Source organism: Balaenoptera acutorostrata, chromosome 11 (genome assembly GCF_949987535.1).
Source record: "Balaenoptera acutorostrata chromosome 11, mBalAcu1.1, whole genome shotgun sequence".
Classification (NCBI taxonomy): domain Eukaryota; kingdom Metazoa; phylum Chordata; class Mammalia; order Artiodactyla; family Balaenopteridae; genus Balaenoptera; species Balaenoptera acutorostrata.
In genome coordinates, this window is record NC_080074.1 from 65,707,896 (window position 1) to 65,728,892 (window position 20,997).

The window sequence follows — 20,997 nt, forward strand, 5'->3', positions numbered from 1 at the left end:
TCTTCTGGCTTCCAAGTCCCAAATTTAAAACAGCTCTGAAACCAGTAGTCTCTGTGGAAGCAGCTTTTATCCTCACTCAGGATCAAACTAATCCCCAGACACTCTGAGGAAAGAAAGAGTAAAATCAAGTTGCACCAAAAATCTTTACACTCAGCATTCATTCTCATCTTACAAACCACTTTCATGGCTTGTAACATGCCAGAAAAATATTACTCTAGCAAGTAATTATTTTGTCCAAAAATGAACAGAGCAATTTAAATTGGAAATAATTTGCTGCCCATGTCATTCATAAATCCACGCTACTATAATTCTTGATATGAATGGATAATGCATGTAGCATATCAGGCATTAAATATTCGAAAAGATAAGTTTTCATCCTGTTGAAATTAGTTAAGTAAATACTGGCCGATTAAAATGCATGAAAAGTTAACTCTTCCTTCTCTCTCCCCATCTCTACTCCCTCCAAACCAACAGGAACATTTCAGATGGTAACGTGTGTCAATTAGAAGTAAAGAGAATGCGGATAAACAAAACAACTGGAAAAGGTACAGAAGGCCACGCCCCAAAAGAGATGTTACCACTTCCAAGTTGCAACTGAAGTTAAAGAACTATAGTGAGAAGTCTTCACCATTTTCAGTAATTCAAAATAAGGTACGTATTGTCCTCCTCCTTGGGAATGTAACTCATTCCAAAACTTTCTTTTCTGACTCTTCTCGCGGCTCTTAAACCTCGAGCATGTGTTGTAGGATTCTATTAAAGCTTCGTAAGAGTATTGTTCAAATACCAAGTAAAAAAAATAACCAAATCATTTAAGATAAAAGTTAACAGGGGGCTTCCCTGGTGGCACAGTGGTTGAGAATCTGCCTGCCAATGCAGGGGACACGGGTTCGAGCCCTGGTCTGGGAAGATCCCACATGCCGCGGAGCAACTGGTCCCGTGAGCCACAATTACTGAGCCTGCGCGTCTGGAGTCTGTGCTCCGCAACAAGAGGGGCCGTGATAATGAGAGGCCCGCGCACCGTGATGAAGAGTGGCCCCCACTTGCCGCAACTAGAGAAAGCCCTTGCACAGAAACGAAGACCCAACACAGCCATAAATTGAAAAAAAAAAAAAAAAAAAAAAGTTAACAGGCTTTTCTCTCTACCCCCAATTCAACAATGTATAGATCTGGATACCAAGGAAAAAAAAAAGGTAGATGATTAAATACAGGCATTTCTTCTTCCCAGAGTAGGAAGAGCAATATGGCAGGGAGCTATTTCTTTAACTAAGCCATCTTCTTTTTTCAGATCATCAGAGAATTTGGGTAAATTTCTCATGATGTACAAATCCAGAGAGCAAGGTAAAAAAAGAAACACCGGAAGAAAAAGAAAACAAAGTGGGAAGAACACAAAAATGCAGTATTCACATTGCCTGGTTGACCATAAACAATAAAGCAAAATGTATTCACTGCCACCTTCTTTTCATCTAGAGAGAAAAGGAAAAAAATAACACAATAGCCTCTACAAATATATATCATACAGTACCCCAACTTTTCCAAATATTTTACCTCCAGAGCCAGATCACTGTGCTAAGGTGAGCAAAGTCTCTTCAGATGGGGTCAGGCAGTAGAGTGCTTCTAAAGACCATGCCCTAATGCTATTCAAAGTTTCTTATAACCTGCTTTACCACCTGCTCTAGAGCCCCCAAATTTAAAATTACTTCTATCACCTACCCCCTTTTCAAAATCTCCCTTGAAGGTATCCCTTAAGAAAACTAATTAAATTCAACTGAAAGTGTAAATGACAAACAGGTACACATACTCTTTAACCCTTGGAAAAACGTTACTCATCGATTCAAACAAATCTCTGTGGCAGAATTTTTAATAGTTTGAGAGTTTTTCTTCTTTCTTTCTTTGTTCCTTTTGTTTTCTCTTTTTGGGATGGAGGGACCGTTATACCTACTCTCATACAGAAGAAAGAAGAGAGAGAGAAAAAAATGCCAAGTCCAAAGTTCCCATGTCCTATCTCTACTGAAGAAAAGAGGCATTTGTTACTGTGAAGTCTCCTTCCACAGGTCTTGACAAATCCATTCTTCAACATTAAATCATGGGAGGTGATCTCCTACTTCCACCACCCCCATGAACAGGAAAGAGAAAGCCTGCCCTAACAAAGTGTGACCTACTATATGCTAGCTTCCAAAATTTTTTGATAGGTGTATGTGTGGGGCATTTTGTGTTTTAAAACATCTTTGCAAATTCTTTGATTTCACTCCTATCAAAAAAACAGAGTCTGGGAATTCCCTGGTGGTCCAGTGGTTAGGACTCCACATTTCCACTGCTGGGGGCCTGGTTTTGATCCCTGGTTGGGGAACTAAGATCCCACAAGCCACATGGTGCAGCCAAAAGAAAAAAAAAAAAAAATTAGGTAAGGTCCAATTCTCCTCCCCACAAAGAGAATGAAGCAGAAGTGACACTGAGCAACCTCGGAAATTAGGTCATAAAAGGTGATAAAATCTCTGCCTGGCACCTTCCCAGTTCAGGCAAGTTTGCAGTCCTGAATTACCATATAAGGTATCCAGCCACCCTATATCCCTGATTCTGGAGAAACCATGGGACAAGACCTCAGAGGGTTAGAGACATCCGAGGGGTGCCAGCTGTTTCAGTCTTCCGAGCTCTGCCACCAGACTTGTGAATGAGGAATCCTTGGAGATGACCCCAGGCTCAGCTACCATCTGCCTCTAACTGCGTAACCGACTTTGGTGAGGAAGCGTTTTAGATGATTCCAGCCCCAGCTATCATCTGATTGCATCCTCATGAGAAACCGTGAGAAAGAACTGCCTAGCTGAGCCCAAACATCAGAATCATGAAAGATAAAAGGAGGGTTGTTTTACATCACTCAATTTTGGCATGGTGTGTTAACACAGCAAAAGATAACCAAAACAGATTTTGGTATAGGGAGTGGGTTACTTCCATAACAAAAAGTTAAAATGTTTAGTTTTGGGACTGGATGGCAGGAGAAAGCAAGAAGGGCCTTGAAAGTGTTAGTGAAAGCCTGAAGGGTCTTAAGGACACTGGTAGGAAGCTGTCAACAAAGACTTAAAACAGGGATCACCAAACTACATTCTATGGGCAAAATTCAACCTGCTGCCTGTTTTTGTAAATAAAATTTTATTGGAACACAGTAACACCCATTTGCTTACATCCTGTCTATGTCTATGGCTGCTTTCTCACTATGACAGCAGAGTTGAGTAGGTGTGCTAAAGATCATAAGGTCCAAAAAGCCTAAAATATTTACGATCTGGCCCTTGACAGAAAAAGGTTGCTAATCCTCGGCTTAAAAGAAAGTGAGGAAAGCCTTATTGGAAGCTATAGAAAAGGAGAATCTTATTAGATAATGGTGGAAAGTTTAGCAAAGCTTTCACCTGCAGTAATGTGAAAAATAGAAAATATAACTAATGAACTGATGAATCTGGGTAAAGAGATTTCCAGGCATAATGTCAAAAGTATCAACTGCTTTTTCTAGCTGTGTGCCACAAAGTACAGGTAGAGAGAGATAAGAAAAAGAAGGAATTATATGATTTTCAAGCAGAATATAGAGGACATATAAAGGAGTCAGGACTTGCTAGGTCCAAAAATAAATGTTTCTTATTCCCAGGCTCCCCATATAGCAAACGTTTCTCAAATTAAGAAATGCCCTCTGGGCAAAGATCAAATCCAAGGCAGTGTCAGGGAAACATGGCCTAAAGATTAAATTTTTGTTTAGACCAAGGGTTGGCAAACTTTTCCCATAAAGGGCCAGATAAATATTTTAGGCTTTGAGGGCCATACACAGTCTCTGTTGAACATTCTTCTTTTATTTTTTAACAGCCCTTTAAAAATGTAAAAACAGGGGCTTCCCTGGTGGCGCAGTGGTTGGGAATGCGCCTGCCAATGCAGGGGACACGGGTTCAAGCCCTGGTCTGGGAAGATTCCACATGCCGCGGAGCAACGAAGCCTGTGCGCCACAACTGCTGAGCCTGCGCTCTGGAGCCCGTGAGCCACAACTACTGAAGCCCATGAGCCTGGAGCCTGTGCTCCGCTACAAAAGAAGCCACCGCAGGGAGAACCCTGTGCACCGCAGTGAAGAGGGGCCCCCGCTCGCCGCAACTGGAGAAAGCCCACGCGCAGCAACGAAGACCCAACGCAGCCAAAAATAAATAAATAAAATTTTTTAAAAAAATAAAAATGTAAAAACAGAGAATTCCCTGGTTGTCCAGTGGTTAGGGCTCCCCGCTTCCACTGCAGGGGACATGGGTTCAATCCCTGGTCAGGGAACCAGATCCCGCGAGATGCGCAGCGCAGCCAAAAAAAAAAAAAAAGTAAAAACAAATCTCAGATCACTGGCCATAGTTTGCCTACCCCTAGTTAAGACTCCAAAGAGATTTTAAGGCAGAGTCTCACAGATGCTTTCAAACATAAGGCTTTCTAAGAATATTAAAGGTGTTGTCCCACAAAAGGCTTAAAGGAAGCTGACAGGGTTCAGGACATGCTACCCCAAAATATGGCACTCTAGCATATTGAATATTTTAAGCTGAAGAATCTTGAGAAAAGATCAGAAACAGGAAGGTCACTCTGTGGGGGTCTTCCCCCCACCTTCTCCCCTGAAGCAAGTCATAAAACCCTCATGTAAGAGGTGCCCTCCCTATACCTGGAAGAAGGGAACATCAGTATCTCCAAAGACAAAGGGACAAGGAAAGGAATCCTAACAAACAGGCCTTGCTAAATTTCCCCCAGTTTACTACACTTACTTCACACTCTTTGATCTATCTTTCTCCACACTGTCCACTCTTCATTAAACCTAGCATAAAAATACTCAGGTTCAAACATTTCTTTGAGTCTTCATTTACATCTCCCATTTCACATAAAATTTATATCAGATAAATCTGTATACTTTTCTCCTCTTAATCAGCCTTTGCCAGTTTAATTTTCAAATCCAGCCAGGGACCCTAAGAGGGTCAAGGAAAACTTTTTTCTCCTTTACAAAGCCTAAGGGAGAGAAGGGGTTATATCAATGTGTAAATGTGGCTTTTGTCTAATAGAGTGAACCCCTCAGTAAGAGTCACAGAGAATTTTACGTACAGAAACATTGTCATCTTGGACTAAAAAGGACAGAGACAGTACAAAATGAAAAAAGGCTTTTGGGACCCCCACCCCACCCTGCCCAAAGCTCTGTGGGCAGGACACAGGCTGGGAAAATTACTTACTGCAAACAGAGAATACATTTTATGGAAAAGGAATGATAATTCAAAGGGCAAAACCAAGAGCTGTAGAGGACGGTTCCTAGGCAGTAGGGGCTGAATCCTAATCACAAAACTAGCAATATGTTGGCTGGATTTCAGAACTGGTACTGACCAGTGACTATTGTGTTCCTTACATTTTTTCTTTATTTTTGAACAGGAGTGTCTACAGTTGTTATCTTAGGCCCATCCATTATTGCATATTGGGTGGGCTGGGTATGGAGAAAGATAAGGTGATTCTTTAGTCCACAGGTCTTCAAAGTGAAGGCAAGGGTACTCAAGGAGCTATACCCAAGGAACTAATATATCCAAATAGCCTTATCTGCACCTGGATCTGATTTAGATGACAAGATCCTGGATCTCTAGCCTGAGCCTGATGCTGTACTAGATAAGACTTTGGAGGCTTTGAGAAGGAGTGCTTGTGTTTTGCATGTGGAGGAAGATAAATACTGTAATTTGTAGCCAGAGAGAAGACTAAAGTGGCTTTGAAATAAGTCTGCATATTCTTGACACTCCTCCCAGCAAGAGGTGGAGTCTAATTCCCTTCCCTTTGAATATGGATCGGCCTTAGTGACTTGCTTCTTTTTCTTTTTCTTTTTTTAAATAAATTTATTTATTTTATTTATTTATTTTTGGCTGTGTTGGGTCTTCCACTGCTGCGCGCAGGCTTTCTCTAGTTGCGGCGAGCGGGGGCTACTCTTCGTTGCAGTGCGCGGGCTTCTCATTGCGGTGGCTTCTCACTGCGGAGCACGGGCTCTAGATGCACGGGCTTCAGTAGCTGCGACGCGCGGGCTCAGTAGTTGTGGCTCACAGGCTCTAAAGCACAGGCTCAGTAGTTGTGGCGCATAGGCTTAGTTGCTCGGTGGCATGTGGGATCTTCCCGGACCAGGGATCGAACCTGTGTCCCCTGCATTGGCAGGCGGATTCTCAACCACTGCGCCACCAGGGAAGCCCCAGTGACTTGCTTCTAATGAATACAATGCAGTGGAAATTGACACTGATTCTGAATTTAGCTCATAAAAGACAATATAGTTCCCTTCTGGCTCTCTTACTCCGAACAAGTACTTTTAGAGCCCTAAGCCTCCAGGTAAGAAGTCTGGCTACCATGAAGCCCCTATGCTGGAAAGACTACACAGAAATAGGGAGAGATACCAAGGATCCCCAACTATTCCAGCTTCTACCTATTTGGACTTCCCTGCTCAAGTGCCATGCATGTGAGTCTGGTAGGAAGCCTCCGAAATAACCCCAGGCCCATCTAACTACCAGTACATAAGAGGACTCATGCAACAATCACTTAGCTGAGCCCAGTCAACACCCAGAACCATAAGAGTTTTATGCCAAATTTGGAGTGGTTTTGTTCCTTAGCAATAGATAACTGCAACAACATGCCTGGAGACCCTAGCCTGAAATGTTAGGAGGTGAAACTTAGCCTGCCTTTCTATATTACCAACCAAATAACATAAAACAGCATCTTTATGCTCTCCCCAACTCCTTCTTCTTCCCACAGTAGAAATATTTGATTTGACCACGGTAAAAAATATTTTCATGGCTGATTTAAATGTATACAATTACAATGTGACAAGTATTATGTTTCAAACTGTATGTCAGTCTAACTTTAAATGTTACTTGAAAGCACCTATATTTACACACACACACACACACACACACACACTCAATGGTTTGCTGCTTCTTAGCATATTATTTCACTTATTTTACAAATGTTTTTTAATAATTAAGTAATTTGAGACTGGTAGTCATACTACCTCCTCTGCAACATAACACTAATATGTAGTGTTTTAAAAAGTGGTCATACCTGCAGCAGAACTAGAATAATCGTCACTAATATATAATAACCACTATTTCTAAGGTCTCTTCATTGTTAAATGCCATGATCTAAGTTCAGAGAAAATAAATCTTTTGCATTTGAAGATATACAATTCAATATGTTTTAGATCACTGGCAGGGAATTTAATGTTCTAGCTCTTAAAAGAAACAATGGAATATAATGTTCACAGATTATAAACATGGTTAAGCTCAACTTCTGTAGAGAAACTATAACAGCTGAGCCAAGAACTAATTGGACCCAGCAGAATGGCAGAAGGTACTCTGGAATAGGAAGAGTAGAGGCCTGAGGTCAAGATAACTTACTCTGAAAATGTAATTACTTTCTCTATTGTATAAACACTTGCAACTAGACATTTTAAGGAAAAAAAGCCTTAATCCTCTATGAAAACAAATAACTAAAACATCCTAAATTATTTAGCAGCAGTTTAATTCACCTTTTTTCACTCTTTCCTAGACTGTCACATGTTTGTTTGTTTGTTTGTTTTTTTTAGCAAGCAAGCATTGAGAAGAAAAAATCAAATATAATCACTTTGAGAAGAAATTTTAAAGAATAAAACATATGTTCTGCTTTAGATATGATTCTTTGAACATTGGGTAATACATATACCCCCAAGTATATACATACCCAGCATATACATTACATATACCCAAGTTCGGGTAACTAAAAGGAAAGGGAAGGTCAGTGTGCAAAAGTCTATTTAACCCATAATATGTCTGATTTTAAATATCAGTCTGGGTTCTGGGTCCTGATAGCAGAAAGTCACCTAATACAAAGGGAGAAGAAAGATTCTCTCTTGCTCACAGGGCAGAAGTTTAGGCTCTATACAAATTGTGAAATAAGTAAAGGTCATTCTTCCACAGAGAGTCCACAACTACCTAATTCTTCCTTTCTCATTCAAAAGCCCCTCAATAAAACTGACTTCAGGTGTCAGAAAAACACTAAACTCATTCAACTAAGTCACATTAAAGAATGAATTTCTGAGAGCCCCTAACCTTTCCATGAGATAAAAGACTGTAAACAGTATAATGCAATATAATGGGAAAAATTCTGGTTTCCCCAAAAAAATCTCCTTTAAGCTCTACATCAAAGAGATGGGGCCATTATATTTACCACTGGATCCCTCAGCATCTAGTACAGGGATAAGCACATTAGTAAGCACTCGAAACTCTGCATAAATGAATATTTTGCTTTTATTCCCCATTTAAGAAATATGCATTCTAGTTCCATTCTATCAGTAATGAGCTACATAACCTTTGGCAAGGTGCTGGATCTCTCAAGTTTTAGTTTCCATCACACAACATAAAATAAGGTGAGGTGCGGACTGGGGATGAGGATTAGATAGTAAGTCTCATAAGGCCAGTGACTGTCTTAACTCACCTCTGTATCTGTGTCTAACAAAGTGGCTAGGGCACATTCAGATATTTACTGGACAAAGTTTCTTCCAGCTCTAGGACTTCCCTGGTGGTCCAGTGGTTAAGAATCCGCCTTCCAATGCAGGGGACGTGGGTTCGATCCCTGGTCAGAGAACTAGGATCCCACATGCCGCAGGGAAACCAAGGCCATGCGCTGCAACTACTGAGCCTGCGGGCTCTAGAGCCCACGCGCCACAACTAGAGAGAAGCTCGCGTGCCACAACTAAGACCTGACACAGCCAAATAAATAAATAAATATTTTTTAAAAAAGTTTCTTCCAGCCCTGACCCTATAATTCTTCATCGTTTTTAACTTAGCTTTTTCAGCATACAGTATTATAGTCCACTAAGCAGGAGATTTAAGACTCCTCCTCTACACTGAGATCAGTTCCAGTAAAGGCCTTTTAAAACAAAACACTTCTAAAATCTTCTCCACCTCTCCACACAGGTGCTTTGTGTGACTGATATTATTTATCCCCTGGATGCAGCTTTTAGAAAGGTAAGATTTGGACAAAGACAGGATGCCAGAAGCAATACAATTTTCCAGATTCTTCTGAATTGGTGTTATTCCAGTTTGATTTTATTATGCTACTTAAAACACTATTAGAAGTACCTGGAATAATCAGGTTAATCCATCTGCAATCCAAAAATGTATTCCAAAGTCAAATATTATTATTATTATCTATTCCATATGCCCATCCTTTAGCATAAATGACTGAAAGCTACATCCATTTATTTAAGTCCATGTTTTTCACAGCATGCAACCAACACTACCACCTACTCATTATTTAGAGTCCTTTCCATAGCACTGTTATAAAAGGTTACATTTAAGAGGACCTTGGGGAATTCCCTGGAGGTCCAGTGGTTAGGACTCCGAGCTTTCACTGCCGAGGGCCCAGGTTCAACCCCTGGTCGAGGAAATAAGATCTCGCAAGCCGAGTGGTGTAGCAAAAAAAATTAAAACTTTAAAAATAAAAGGACCTTGTGCCTTTGGAACACTATCACTCCAAATTTGGTGTAGCCTTCAAAAAGTTGGCACATCTCTGCTATCAGGTAGTAATGAGCATGATAAATTCAAGGACTTCAGCTAGAACAAATTATGATGATTGACATATTCCCAAATTATTAAAGTCTAATAACAACTTTTGAAATATTAATCTATATCCTCAGTAGCAATGTACAGTCTGTACCCTGCCAATGAGCACTTACATTATGTCCATTCAATCACCCACTAGGTACCAGACACTGTTCTAGCCCAGGGGTCAGCAATCTTTTTCTGTAAAGGGCCAGACAGCAAATATTTTAGGCTCTACAGGCCTTACAGTCTCTGTTGCAACACTCAACTCGGCTGTTGTAGTGTGAAAGCAGCCACAGACAATACGATAATGAATGTGCATGGCTATGTTCTAATTAAACTTTACTTACAAAAACGGGCAGCAGGCCATTTTTAGCTTGCCAGCCCCTGTTCTATGCCTATGGGGAGACAGCAGTGAAACAAATTTTTTTAAGTAAAGTTAAAATTTTTTAACTAATTAATTACTTAAAATACACCTGCATACACACAGCCTGTCAGATGCTAATAAGTGCTATGGAGAAAAGTAAAAGCAGGATCAAGGGGGTAAAGACACTCAGGGCTTCACTGATAAGATGACATCTGAGTCCAACACCTAAAGGAAGAGGAAAAGCCATGCTACCTCCATAGAAAAAGCATTTCAGGGAGAGGTAATGGCAAGTATAAAGGCTCTGAAGAAGAAACAAACTGGCATCTTAAAAAAACCAGCAAGGATGTCACTGTGGCTACAGGGATATGAGCAGAGGAAAGAGTCATAGGAAATTAGGCCAGAGAGGTAAACTGAGGCCAGGTTCCGTACAATCTTTTAAGGCCACTGTCAGAACTTTGTTTTTTACTCTGAGATGGAAAGCCCCTGGAAGGCTTTGAGCAAAGGAGTGACAACCCGACTTGACTTACTTTTTAGGGGATTGTTCTGGATGTCTGCTGGGAACAGACTGTACAGAGATAAGGGCAGAAGTAGAGAAATCAGTCAGAAGGCTAATGCAATAATCCAGGAAAGAGAGAACAGCAGTTTGAATCTTGGTGGTAGCAGTAGAAACGGTGATCAGCTTCAGCATGTATCCTAAAGGTAAAACTAGATTAGATGTGAAATGTTACAGACAGAAAAGCATCAACTAGGTTTAAGGCTCGAGTAACCAGAAGGAGAGTCTTTATTTCCTGTTATGGGGACGACTGTGGGAAAAATCTTGAGGGAAGCATATTAAGTTCGAGATGCGTAACAGACACCACATAGAGATGTTAGGTGGGCAATGAGATATACAAGTTTGGAGTTAATATACTTTTACATTATGATTATTCCCAGTACATCTGATCTCTCCAACTGGGTTATAAAATCCTTAAGATAAAACCCCTGGACTTCCCTGGTGGCGCAGGGGTTAAGAATCCGCCTGCCAATTCAGGGGACACAGGTTGGTCCAGGAAGATCCCACACGCTGCAGAGCAACTAAGCCCGTGAGCCACAACTACTGAGCCTGCGCTCTAGAGCCCACAAGCCACAACTACTGAAGCCCGCGCGCCTAGAGCCCGCGCTCCGCAACAAGAGAAGCAACTGCAATGAGAAGCCCGTGCGCCGCAACGAAGTAGCCCTGCTCGCCACAACTAGAGAAAGCCTGAGTGCAGCAACAAGGAGCCAGTGCAGCCATAAATAAATAAACAAACAAATAAATAAATTTTTTAAAACAGTGAAACCTCATTTTCACTTTACTCACAGGTATTATCCCCAAGACTACTTACTTTATACACAGTTTTAATAAGAGTAGATTTCTAGTTTCTGAATTCATAAATGATAGAAGCAGCAAATTTTAAATGGTGGTGCCAGGGGGTGGAAGACAGCAGCTAAAACTGACAGCTGACAAAGGAATACATAGAAATTATAAAATGCTGACGAAAACTAGAAATATCCAGCATTCCGAGATTAGTCGTCCCTCAGTATCCACTCAGGGGATTGGTTCCAGGACCCCTGCAGATAACAAAATCCTTGGATACTCAAGTCCCTTATATAAAACGTCACAGTATTTGCATATAACCTACGCACATCCTCCTGGATACTTTAAATCATCTCTAGATTATTTTTAATATCTAATACAATGAAAATGCTATGTAAATTAATTGTAAACAGAGTGTAAATACTATGTAAATAGTTGCCAGCCCGTGGCAAATTCAAGTTATGCTTTTTGGAACTTTCTGGAATTTTATTTTTAATATTTTCAACCTACAGTTGGTTGAATCCATCCATGCAGAACCCACAGATACGGAAGGTCGCGTACATTTACTCTAAGAACAAACAGCTGTACATATATGTCATTAAGTCAGCAATTCCTGAAAGTGTTTGTTATAGCACAAAATATTTCTAATTATCTTTAGCGATATTTAATGTTATTAACGTTTTAAATGACATATTTTTAAAATATTGCTAACAAAAATGGAAGAAATGGTATGTAAAAGAGTAAACATAATTTATTTGAAGATTTTATGTATGTGTTATTCTCACAGGATTTGTTAGGGAGCAGATAAAATTACACACATGAAAGTCATTTAATAAACATTACTTGGGACTCGCCAAGTAATGGTAGATATAAGATATGGTAGATATAAGAAAAAGCAAGCCATCGTTCAAGCTCAAGTCTCTTCTTGAGAGATAAAAACATAAACAACTAATTATAATACACTGTGATCAGTGGAATGAAAACAGACTTGGGATTAAGAGATCTGGGTTTGAATTTTGCCGCCATTCTTGGCTTACAGTTTGAGCTGCTAACTATGCTTAGCCTGCCGACCATTCAAAAACAGGCGGCAGGCCAGGCCTGTGAGCAGCAGTTTGCCAACCCCTGCTGTACAGGAATATTGGGGATAAAGACAGTGATCAGAATAGCTTATTCTGTGCCCTGTTCCCCTGGCTAAGATAAGGTTTGGAAGTTGCAGAGGCAAACATGTAACTGGACACGTAACTTTCCTCCCTATTCTCTTTGCCTGGCTAATTCCCACTCATCTTTCAGGTCTCTGATCAGATGTCACTAACTCAAGAACCTGCATTCTTCCCCTCCTTACCCCCATCTGAGACTGATCCAGTGCTTTTTCTACAGGCTTCCAAAAAGCCCTCACTACTTATATCAGAGCTTTCACATTAAACTGTAATCTCTGTTTAACTGTCTTTCCTGCTAGACTGTAAATCCAGGTAAGGAGGAACCTGTCTACTTGTTCCACATGATCTCCCAAGCATCTAATTCAGTGCCTGGCACATAGTAGATGCTAGGAAATATCCACTGAAATGAGTGAATCCAGCAATAGTTGAGTCTCCTGTCCAGCAACAGCTCTTTCAGGAACCTGTCAGGACACAGATCCTTGGGTACTGACAGGATCTGTTCTCTCCTTCCAAACAGTACTTTCCTCTCTCCTCCCAGGACACAGGTCAAACTCTTTCCCTCTTCTAACTCCTCTGTTTCCTTGGCCCGACTGAAGGAACTGAAAGCTAATTCTGCCTGAAACCTCTTCCCTCCCTTCCTTTTCCAACTCTAAAGCTACACCTCCCCACTTCCTTACTGTAATCGTGCTGTCATTTCCCCAGCAAGCTAGTAACAGTGTCACTTACCAGTTTCCAGGATATGTAGGATATTTAAGAATAGGGTACTGAAAACATCCAAATATTCTACTTTTCAGTAAGAAAGGGGAGAAAATAGAAGCAGGGAAGGTAAACAACAGGAAATAGAACAGGGAATTCTAGTTTTTGAAGAGATGGATTAACAGCTTTTTACTGGAGATCACTATGGCCCCAGGAGTAGAAAGCAAGTAACAGAGCTCCAGCTCTGCATTCCCCCCAGCCTCTACACCAGCACCAGTAGTCAAGGAACCCCTTTACTCTGCAGCTTCTTCCCATACCTCTATCCTGCATCTACTTATACTACAATTTGCCTTGAAACATCAAGACTAATCTCATTATGATCTCTAACCCTACTTATATCACTCACTACAAGAATCCGAGGACTTTGGAGTCATTCCAAATCCTCCAACTCTCATCCCCAAATGGCTGAGTACATCATCTTTCATGAACCACCCCCCTCTCCCACTCGTCCCTCAATTCCTGAAATCCTTCCATCATATCCTCTGGAACTCATCAGCAAAATCCCCTATATCTTCAACCTCTTGTCTGAATGGTCCTTTCACCTCTTTGCTCTAATTGAAATCTAACTGCTGAGGCCACTGCTCTCTCTACAGTCCTATCTGTGGTTGTTTTCTCTCCCACACCCGTTATACTACTGGGCCTGGGGGTAGAAGAAGGAGGTACTCACCTTGTACCTTCTTTCTGCTTCCAGGTTATTCCCCTTTCTTCCTTCCTAAAAAAAGCCCCTGTCAGACGATACCTCCACCTCCCCACCCCTCTGCTACATCTATCCGAATAAGCTGGGTCACTTCTTCTCAAGCCTCAAAGCTTTTAGTTCCTACCTCATTGGTCTGTCATAACTCCAGGTGATTTCAAATGTTCACCTAGATGACTCTTGTGATACTCTGACCTCTCAGTTCCTTGACTTCCTCACATGCAATGATCTTGTCCTCTACCCTACTTTAGCCACTCACTCCCTTAGTCAATATCCTAGAACTTGTCAATATGATAACTACAGTCTTTCCATGATCTCCACTTCATCTGCATCCCGCTCTCCAATCACCACTTCCCATCTTTGCAGACTGCTCCTTCTAGCAGCCCAACTCCAAGAACATTTTGACCTCAACAGAACTTACAAGCAATTGATCCCACCCCCTCTCCTGTCCTCAGTTCCTACCTTAGCTTAGAGCTCAAGGTCCATCATTACAATCACTCCCTTTCCTGCACCTCAGACTTTTGCACCCTCCCACACTTTATCATACTTGCCTGGCAAAACACCTACCCTTGTTAAATATAATTCCCTGTCAAACAACTAAACCCTTTAGGACATTCAAGAGACAAGTGGCGTCATATCTGACTTTTGAACTCACAAGAGCTTTCTTTTTCCTCTTCCAGGGACGGTATCTAGAGGCATTCAGAGTGGTCCAGCATTTGACATACCGCTGTAGACTATCCTACAATACAGCCTCTGACAAAACTAGGCTGCCCCAAACTCCTGGAAATAGAATTGTTTACCTTCAAACCAAGAAGGTTGGGAAAGCACCAAAGTCCACATGTGGCGTGTACCCAGGCCGACTTCTAGGAGTTTGTGCTGTGAGACCTAAAGTTCTTATGAGGTTGTCTAAAATGAAAAATCATGTCAGCAGGGCCTACTGTGGTTCATGTGTACTAAATGTGTCCATGGCAGGATCAAGTGTATTTTTCTTATTGAGGAGCAGAAAATCGTTCTGAAAGTGTTAAAGGCAGAAACATAGAGTCAGAAAACTAAACTTTTAAAATGAAGCTTTTTTGAGTAATAATTTAAAAAAATCAAAAGCCAAAAGAGAGTGAGAGAGAGACAATTGAAAATTTGAAAACTGATAGGATATTTGATATTAAGGAATTGTAAAATTTTTTGGTGTGGTAATGGTATTTTTTTTGCAGGTGTCCGTATTTTTTAGAGATACAATATGAAATATTTATGCATAAAATATGATGTCTGGGACTGCTTCAAAATAATAGGGAAGGATGGAAGTGGGTAAGACAACAGATAAACCAAGATTGGGGGACTTCCCTGGTGGTCCAGTGGTTAAGACTTCCCCTTTCCAATGCAGGGGGTGAGGGTTCGACCCCTGGTCGGGGAGCTAAGACCCCACATACCTCGCAGCTAAAAAACTAAAACATAAAAAAAACCCGAAGCAATACTGTAACAAATTCAATAAAGACTTTAAAAAAAAAAAAAAAAGATTGGCCATGAGTTAATATGTGTTGAAGCTGTGTGATGAGTACATGAGGGCTCTATTTCTTTTGTATATTTAAATTTTTCCCTAATAACATGGTAAAAAATACAACTGTCTCTCTACTCTACGCCTGCAACAAGCAACCAAACATGGCTTTGAAAAGAAAAAGATGAAAACAAACACACCTATACCAAACAGTCTCACTTAAAATTCACAGTTGCTGACTTTAAATGGTCTCATAGCTCAGCATGACAATCCTACAACTTTTGCCTTATCCATTCATTCTCCCACACCCCCCTATAGGTCCATTTCATGTCATTTCCTTCCTCTTCAAGCCATCAACACCTCTCCATCTTCACTTCCAGCTGCTGCCCTTCATTCCATTTTCTCAGTGAAATAGGATGCAATCTCCACCACTACCACCACCGGTTCCCATTTGCCTTTTCTTCCTCCTGTTATTTACTGTGAATGAACTGACTGCTCCTGTCTAAAGCCAACGCCTCCACTTGGATACCAGATCCCGAACCCTACTGCCCAGTCATTCCTCATTCTCACTCCGCATCAGCACTGTTTCCCTCTCTACTGGATCTTCTCTACTGGCATTGTATTAACACATTCTTACTTCTCCCATTTTATTTTTAGTTTTTTATTGAGGTATAATTGACAGATAACATTATATTAGTTTCAGGTGTATAATGATTTCTCCCATTTCAAAAGACAACTCTTAACTCGTTTCCCCTCCAGCTATGTATCCATTTCTCTGCTCTCCAGGACAGCAAAACTCCTAGAAAAAGAAAGAACAGTGTCTGGCACATATTTCTGGAACCATATTTCACTGATTCTAAGATGCCTTTTTTTTTTCTTCATATCTTAACATCTCTGAAATCCAGACACAACTGATGACAACTGTTATTTGTTTCTTCTAAGTGCCTAAGACACTACCAACCTCAAACAATCTCTAATTAAAAATCTCTGCTTGAGTTTTTGGTACAACATAGGTAGTGTGAATTCAAACTGAAAACTAGTTCAAATTCCAAAGAAAGTTTTTACCCCTCCTACACAACGCCAGGGTTGAGACATGCGAGCTCCCTTGCTGTCCCTTCCTGTGTGGTGAGTTTCTTCTCATTTACATTCTCATGTAGTTTCCCAGCTTTAAGCAGGGCCTCTTACACATTACCCATCTTGGGCCTACTTCTCTTTTTTAGTAGTACATAAAATAATGGTGTATCTTACAACTGATGGTACCAAAATAGCAATATAAGCATATTATTTAGGGAAATGGAGATAAATACCAAAAAGTATTAACTAAAAAAAAGCTCTAAAAGTGCCTCTGAAGGGAAATAAAGGGGAAAAGGTATTTTTTTTTAAAACAAACTTTACAGAACTATTCAATTCTACAAACTATGTGTACATATAACTTTGATAGAAATGAACCCTAGGGCTTCCGTGGTGGTGCAGTGGTTAAGAATCCGCCTGCCACTGCAGGGGACACAGATTCGAGTCCGGGCCCGGGAAGATGCCACATGCCGCGGAGCAACTAAGCCTGCGCCACAACTACTGAGCCTGAGCTCTAGAGCCCGCAAGCCACAACTACTGAGCCCACGTGCCACAACTACTGAAGCCTGTGCGCCTAGAGCCCATGCTCCTCAACAAGAGAAGCCACCGCAATGAGAAGCCCGCGCACCGCAACTAGGAGTAGCCCCTGCTCGCCGCAACTAGAGAAAGACCGCGTGCAGTAACGAAGACCCAACACAGCCAAAAATAAATAAATAAATAAATTTAAAAGAAAAAAAGAAAAAAAACCCTAAAACCTAACTAAAAGGAAAAAAATTAAATGATCTTTGAGAAAAAGAGAGGAGAGAGGAAAATGTACGTGGACATGGGAAAAATGCAGGGGTCAGATGTCAGCAATCCCTTAAGTTTACCTGTCAAGGGCCAAAAAAGAAGAAGGACAAAAACAAAGGGAAGAAAAATCTACTACAGCTTTGCAAGGATGGGAGACAAAGCATGCTGAAACTGCCTGACAGAAAAAGTAGGGAATTCCCTGGCAGTCCAGTGGTTAGGACTCTGTGCCCCCCACTGCAAGGGGCACAGGTTTGATCCCTGATCCCTGATCAGGGAACTAAGATCCCACATGCCTTGTGGCCAAAAAAAAAAAAAAACTATTAAAAAAAAAAGAAAAAGTCAAAATCATCAGGTTGGTTTGGTTTTGTTTTTTTAGATAGAGAATTTTAATTAAATTGGCATAGTTAAGACCAAAAAGATAAAGTGGACATTGTCATTGTATCTTCAGCCCTTGCTTTAACAGGCAAATGAACACAGCTTGAAACACAGGTGACTCTTGCTGTTCTATGAGACAGTGAAGGGAGCGTCTCAATATTTAAATATATTAATATAATCAGTTATAGAAATCTAAATATAAAACCAATCTCCTATAGGGTTTGAGAAGGCATTCACCATATCCCTGAAAAGTTTAACATTTCCTTACTCACGTTTAATCATCTCTTTAGAAAGGGAAAACAGTGATAGTACTTGTTGAACCAGAATTACTATCAAAATTCAAAAAGCTGACCATATTCATTTAGCCACAAGCCAATGTTATTTAAATCAGGACAGAAATATTACACCAGCCATTCATGATCTGAATTCTAGTGTATGAGATCAATTTAAATATGGTACACATAAAAAGTCATGAGACATTTGTTTCATAATAAATAAGGCAGTGGCCAACGATTACGCATTAGTAGCTTTTTTGAGATAAGCTATCAAGTCTGCCCTTTCTCCCTTCTTCTTAATGCCAGCGAAGATCATTTTTGTTCCAGGGATGTACTTCTTGGGATTCTCCAAACACTCCATCAGCGTCTCCTCTCCCCCGGTGATGCCTTTGTTCTTGTTGGCATCAGTGTAAGAGAATCCGACAGGCTGACCTGTCTTTCACCCAAACAGACCATGGAGATTTGGCCCAGTCTTGTGCTTGCCTCCCTTTTCCACAGTATGGCAATGGGCACACTTCTGAACAAAAATCTTCTTGCCCTTCTCAACATCACCCATTTTTAAATCGTTCTTTCTCCATACACGACTAAGAGGTTCCCTCTCGCAAGCCGAACGTCCCGCTCTCTAAACCCAAGGACACGCCAGTCCGCGCCTATGTATGGGTGTTGGTGCCCATCAGGTTGTTTTAACTGAAATTATAAGGAATAGTACAGAAACAGACCTTCTCAACTGAGCTCCATATGACCTATGTACATCTCCACCTGGATATCCCATAGGAAACTCAAATGGAACATGTCCCTAGTAAAAGAACTGCTTAACTCAAATCAGTTTCTTAAAAAACAAGGGGTGGTAGGTTTTGTACATTTACATATAAAGGACTAAGTATGTGTGAGGGGGAAAAAAAAGAATATCCATAATCCAGCTAAAACTACCAAAAATCAATAAAATTATCCAGATTTCCCATGTTAAAAAAAAATTAACATGTCTCAATTAAATTCATCCACTCCCAAACCTGCCCTTCTTCTTAGAGTGCCTACTCTAGGTGGTCTCCCAAATAAGAAACTCAGGAAGTGATGCTAGATTCTTCCCCTTCTTCCCCTACCTTAATCCAGTCATTATCTTAATCTAACATACAGTATTTCTAAATTTCCTTGAATTTGTCTTCTCTATTCCAGCTACCTTATATCAGGGCTTGATCTCTTTCCTATATTACAACAATAGCTTTATAATGTTCCAACTATCCTCCACATAATTGCTGAAGGGATCCTTCTAGATTGAATGTAAGCCTGCACATGTCACTCTCCTGCTTAAAATTCCCCAAGGAGTCTAAAATTTAAGCTTCTCAGCATTGCAAATAAAATTCTTTATTAAATGACCCTACTCTGGCCTCCACCCTTATTTAAAACTACTTTTTTCACTCATTCATTCATTCATTCATTCAATTCGTCAGTCACCAAATGTTTACTGAGCACCTATAATATCGCAGATTCTATAGGCACTGGGAAATACTCTAGTGAACAAAATAAAATGTCCTACCCTCTCGAAGCTTACAGTCTAATGGAGGAAATTACTCAGTGAATATATTCATCCATTTAACAATATTTTTTGTGTATCTACCTGTATAAGCACTCTTGTCAGTGCTGGAAATACAGTGATGAGCAAGACAAAGTCCTTACCCTCAGACAGTTTATATCTGAGAGAAACTGTGATAAATGCCATTAAAATAAAGCTATGAGATACACAAGGACAGGAAAACCTGAACCAATCTGAGGGGTCAGGAAAGACTTCCGAAATCAAGAGTGATATCTGAGATAAGAACCAAAGATGAAGAGGCAATGGCAAGGAAAAGAGTTGTGGTGGTGAAGAGCATTCCAGGCAGAGGGAAGAGCCTTTGTACAAGGCCCTGACATGAGTGGGAGACCAGAGCATTAGGGAAAATAAAAAGCCAGAGTAACCAGAGAGTAGGAATGGTACCCAAGGAAGGTGACAACACAGGCACTAAAATTTAAATCAAATAAATGATCACTGTGTTGGGAATGGATTATTAGGGGTATAAGAGTGGAATCTGGGGGGCCCATTTAAAAGGCTATTACAGGGGACTTCACTGGCGGCCCAGTGGTTAAGACACTGCGCTTTCAACACAGGGGGCGCAGGTTCAACCCCTGGTCGGGGAACAAGATCCCACGTGTTGCGCGGCGCAGCCAAAAAAAACAAGGCTATTACAGTAGTCCAGAGCTGAAGCCAAATGATACACAGGAATATCTATACCAGACAGATGTCTTAATGCCTACGAACTGCAAAGGAATCTAGGCCATAGTCCCTGTGCCAAGCCCACAAGTTGAACTGGGTATAAATTCAAGAAACACAAAGGACTACTCCATCCATGAAAAAGGAAATAGAAACACTCAGCTCACTGAGAGAACAGCAAGCACTGCACCTGCGCCGAGAGATGGAAAAGGTTACCTGGAGGAAAATGGGTCCCAGGCCTGCATCATTCACAGATGTGAAGTGTAAATTCACACTACACGTATGGTACAAGGACCTCAATCTGACACTTCATCATAAATAAGGTTCAGAACTAAAGAATGAAATAGGACCACAACAGAAGCAAATGAAAAACTGTACAGTAGAGATGCTTCCACAATCTGAGACACACAGGACTTAAGTTCAGTTTTTTTGGTTTTTGTGTTTTTTTTGTTTTTTGGCTGCTCCATGTGGCCTGTGGGATCCTAGTTCCTCAACCAGGGATCAAACCTGGGCCCCCAGCAGTGAAAGCATGGAGCCCCAACCACTGGATCACCAGGGAATTCCCAAGTTCAGTGTTTAAAGAAAAAACAAAAAAGAAAAAAGAAAAAGAAAAAACAAACAAACACAGAGAAACAAACCTCCCACAAGGAAATCAGCTGATGCAGCCATCAGAGACTGCACCCCAAGAATAAGAAATAATATAACAACCTGAAAAAGACATTTTAAAAGAAGGTTTAAAAATAAGATAGGGTTCCCCCTAAGATCAGAAACAAGACAAGGATATCTATTCTTACTACTTCTCTTTACTACTGTACTAGAGGTTCCAACCAGCACAATCAGGCAAGAAAAAGAATTAAAA

The 20,997-nt window shown here is 40.8% G+C and overlaps 1 protein-coding gene and 2 pseudogenes across 2 annotated transcripts in view; 1 reads left to right on the forward strand and 2 right to left on the reverse strand.

Annotated features, from left to right (window-relative positions):
* Window positions 1-20,997, reverse strand: part of SPATS2 (spermatogenesis associated serine rich 2) — a 138,752-nt gene that overhangs the window by 100,000 nt on the left and 17,755 nt on the right. The window lies entirely within an intron of this gene.
* On the forward strand, window positions 12,342-14,960 carry LOC103005546 (60S ribosomal protein L34-like; annotated as a pseudogene).
* Window positions 18,032-18,462, reverse strand: LOC102998070 (cytochrome c-like; annotated as a pseudogene).